Source organism: Stegastes partitus, unplaced genomic scaffold (genome assembly GCF_000690725.1).
Source record: "Stegastes partitus isolate 25-593 unplaced genomic scaffold, Stegastes_partitus-1.0.2 Scaffold582, whole genome shotgun sequence".
NCBI lineage: Eukaryota > Metazoa > Chordata > Actinopteri > Pomacentridae > Stegastes > Stegastes partitus.
Window position 1 is genome coordinate 137,878 of NW_007578313.1, and position 4,996 is coordinate 142,873.

Consider the following 4,996-nt stretch of genomic DNA (forward strand, 5'->3'; position numbering starts at 1 on the left):
CCGACGGCAACTCCCAGCCACCAACACTCAAATTGAGACGCACTATCTCAAGTCCATCGCCTTGAAAGACAGCTTTCAGAGGAAGAAAAAAAAAATCAAGAAGGAGAGAACCGACACCAGCCAGCCGTTTTTCCTCTTTCCTTCTTCCTTGCTGATTTCCAGTGAGTTTCTCCACACCGCGGTTTTTTGTGGTCTTTTTTTTTTTTTTCAGATGACAGCAGTAGTTAAAACAGGCAACCCACACACATACGCACACACAAAGACGCACGCATACACACACGGGCGCGCAAATGTACGGCGCGATCCTCCCCTTGGTAATGGGACTCCTTGTGCGCCCGAACTCGTCCAAGAATGAGAATAAAGAAAAGGAATGCAAATGGCAGGTAGAGAGAGAACAACTCCCACGCAGCGCTCTCCGATGCTGCGCGGCGCACGGCTCCTTGATGCGGTCTCTCCACTCCACAGCCTCGCACTCTCAGCAGCACTGTGTGACTGGCTGTCGTCAGTGGCACAGGCAATCCGCTTGCTGGAGGGAGGGACGGAGATGATCAGCGGAACGCACTCTGCCCGGTGTCCTACTCAAGTGTGTGTGTATGTGTGGCAAAACTGTGTGTGTCTGTGTGTGTGTGTGTGCGTCTTTGACCACCACGCAGTCTGCTCATTTGCTGGCTTATTTATTTAGACCCCCGCGCGTTTTGTTAACCTGCCTTTATCTGTGCAGATTCGTCCATCCAGATTTCAGCTCTCCCCTCCTTGCCGGCGCGCACTCCGACGTTGACGCGCACACTGGCACATTTTTTTCTTTTTTTTAAAAAAAAAAAGCAGTATTCTGAGGGTATCAAAATAGCTCACGTTACCTTTGCAACATGCAAATGTCTCACCGACAGGCTGGCTGGCTGGCAAATACAGAAATAAAATCTGATTTAAGTCTCTGAGACTGGAGTGGAGACAGGGAGGGAGAGAAGGGAGGGTGGGGAGGGAAGTAGCAGTTCCTCTTTTGAGGGCCTGATGGCACTGTGGGCTTCAGATATACTGCAGACAAACACACACACACACACACACACACACAGGCATTGGCCAACACACAGCCTCCTCCATGAGGCCTTCAAGTATCCTGTGTTGTCTAATAGCCTACATATCTGATCCTTTATCCATCTCCTGTGATTTTAAGGGGGTCTCAGGCACAATCAGAGTTTGCAGAGGGTTTGGAAATCACAGAGAGCAAAATGTTTCCTCAGAGTACACTCTTAGCCCAAACAATCTGCCGTTTCTTTAATATGATGCCAAACTGAAAGAAGATTGGACTGTTGTGGTTAAATATGAGATAATAAGGGGGGCAAATCACAGGCGCTTCTCAAATGTAGCGGGATTAAAATAAGTCAGTTTTAAATGCGTTTAAACACAATGTTGTATTTTAGCAGCTGAACGGTGGCTCTGCTTTGTGATCACTGCCCAAGACATCCATTGATTAGCTAAGGTTTTGTGTGTGACGACAGCAAATTGGATGGATTCCTTGAAGTTATCTGGCCTCTGTTCAACCGTGTGAGGTTCCAGTTCTGAATCATTAGTTTGCTGCTGCTTATAGGTGGTGAGGTTGCGAAAAAATGTCAATACTGAAATAAAAATTCACTTTTTTGTTGCTTGTCTTTTGTGTGTGTGTGTGTGGCAGTAGTTATGGGGTTCTTCTGTGTCGTATTAGATCAAATAAATAAGCACTTTATTAATTTCACCAGACACTGGCAACATTTCAATCTTAAAAACCTTTAGTATCATTATTGTAAATAAGGACGACCATCACTCAGAAACTGGTAACCTCTGCAGAGCTCTACGAGTAACATTTTGGTTGAAATCCAAAAATATTAAATGGATTTTATGTTGCTGGTAGCAATGTCAGGATATTAGTAATTACAAAAAAAAAAAAAGTGTCATAACAATGAAGCAATTTAGCTTGTCTGTAATTACCAACCAAGTGCTGTCTTTGTTTTTTGTGTTTTTTTAGCTCTTATTCTTCTTTTTGCTTTCACTCAAGGTAATGACAGTAGGTAAACCTTTAACCATAACCCTTGTTTATCTCTGGGAAGTTAGAATGTGCTTTTTTTTTTAAATTTACCATGAAGTATGATCAAAATAGTATTTTTATTACCAGTCTTTCCAGTATGAAATGAAAAAGTCACTCCATTGCACAGGAAATATATCATCCTTTGGACTTAGTTAACAATACTTTTTTTTTCTTTTTTCTAAATTGTGGACTCTATGCTGTTGGTTTTTTTTATTTTGATTAAGAGAGTGTGCAGTGAACTCCAAAAATAAGGACTGCAAATTTGTTATATGAGACAACATTTCAAATCCACTGCTGTCATTCTGCAGGCGTTTATGCATTTGTGGTCATCATTGTAGACACCTGAGAGAGTTTTTCTGTTGTAGCGACTAGCGCATGTATAATTACTATGAATAACGGAACGTTTCAGTAACTGAAAGTTGCTTTCATTGGCGGTTACGTCTGTGTAGATTAAATACAAAAACATGCGATCTGGAAATGCAGGGGACTCATTGTTGAGATGGTAGAAGAAGAGTTACGGGACTCAGATTTAAGAACCCAAATTGGATTTCACGTGTCCAGCATACGCTACATTATTTAACACACTTGTCACTTGTTTACTTCTGTCAACTTTTTCGTCAAAGTCCACAACAGAGAAAATTCCACTAAAATATTTGTCTGACTGTGTTAAAATGTATCTCTGTCTTTCTTGCACCCTAAAGCTTCCCTCCACAGACCCTTAGCGCAACTTAAGCCAGTCAGGCATCACAGCTACATGTGAATGTCATCAGCATCAGTTCACGCATGGCCAAGGTACCCTTGCAATGAGGGATCCAGGGTATTTTCTCTGTATTTTAGAGCCGTTTCCCACTGCTTGGCTGTGAAACCAGTCCGTAAGGAAGGGTGGGGGCGCTTTTTCTTTCCAGATCAGTACACTAAAGCTGAGCAGATCTAAAATCTGCTGCAAAAGTACCTCAACAACCACTTTAGACTTAAAGTCAGTTGACATTTTAAAGGATCTCCCTATGGATACAGCATTAAAGAAAACACAATTGCAGTAAGTATTACATGACAATGCTACACAACGTGTTTCATTCAAGTATATGTGTCATTCATCATCTGGTCTATAATTGTTTATAAGTAAAACAAATCAACCAGCCATTATTCACCAGCACTGGTCAAATGAGTGTTGCTAGATTCATAAACCCGAGAGAGAATGAGATTTAAAAAAGAGAAAATTAGCTTTGGCAGGATGTTCTTCATGGGAGGGAGGAGAGAGGCTAAGTTCACAGTCCTTATCCCTGCCTGCTTCGCCTCCATCCTCTCTACCCTGCTAGGAGCTGCAAACAACAACAGAGGTAACAATGGATACCTAGTGACGCCATGGGCTTTGAAAGCATCCCATCAATAATTAATTTGTTCTGCTGTGTTCCTCAACACTGGCACGCATGCTTGTCCTTAATCTTTTGTTATGCTGGGTGTGAGAGGTTTCTGTCACATGGACACTCACGACTCTGAAAGATGAATGGGTCTGTGATTACCTGATAAAATAACCATTTACTTGTTATAATAGAATCATCCCCCCTCTCCTTCTAATGAGCATCAGTCCTATTCTGATATGCAGACACTTTAAATCATCATTATAAGAGAGCTGCATTATTGGAACATTTTTTGTCTAGAAATAAAGACACATTTTTAGCCTAAATCATGAAATGTGTCTGCAAGCGTGAAGAACATCAACACAAACTTAATTTATATTCCCTCTTTGCCAAATTAAATTCTGGTGTTCAGAATGATTTTGTTTTCTTTCCCACAGTAGGGGGCAAACAGAAACTGTCTCCTACATGAAGTTAAAGTTATAATCACATCGATTTTTTTTGCGGGGGTGTTTGCACCTGTGGTACCTCTTGAAATTGCAGACTGGCTTACGATGCGCTGCAGCTAGCCATAATGGATGTGATGATATACCGAAGGGCCACAACATTAAAACCACTGACAGGTAAAGTGAATAATAGTGATCATCTTGGTATGCACTGCAATGTTCTGCTGGGAACCTCGCATCGTGGCATTCATATGGATGTTCCATGTACCACCCACCTGAACGTTGTCACAGACCAACCACACCTCCCCATTGCAGCAGCATTTCCTGATGGCAGCAGCCTCCACCAGCAAGACAATGCAACACCACATGAACTGCTCATGAATGCTTCAGGACCACCACAAAGAGTCAAAGGTGTTGTTCCGGCTTCAGAACTCCCCAGATCATAATCTGATGGAACCTCCAAGAGACACAAGAGCAAGCCCAAACCACAGTAGTCATACCCCGTAACCCAGAGGAGCCAAAGGATTTGTCGCCAACCTCCCTTTGCCAAACACCACAGCACATCCCCATGTGTCAATATCGTGTGGTGACACAAAGACAGTTGTGAAAGCGTTGATGAAAGAGTGTTACCTAACGTTTAAACATTGTTTGCGAGTGAAGGATTTTTTTTTTTTTTTCCAGTGGTGCTGAACAAGGTCGGTCATCAGAAAAGATTCAGCATTTAGTCTTTTGTCCAAACAACAATCTGAACCATGCTGCGAGAGTGAGGAAAATGTTCCATTATAGACAACAAACGAAAAAATCTGCCCTATAGCTGGTGAATGTCCTTTCATAAAATAAATATTTCAACATACAAACAAGACTCTTTTTTTGTTTTATATTTGATCCATTTTATCAGCATGTGAAACAAACAGGAACTGAGCTTCCTTTTAGTTGACCCTAACATTACACTCAGTAGCATGATACGAGCATGTACATATTCCTTACTTTGCAACTGTGTTACACGTTGCTTTTGTGTACATTGTGATTCCAGGGACATGAAGTGCCAGCTACTCTGATTCAAAGCAGGCGAACACAAAGGTACTTTCTATTCTGTTTGCCTCTGTAGACAGATACAGACTAAGGCAGATGGGTCC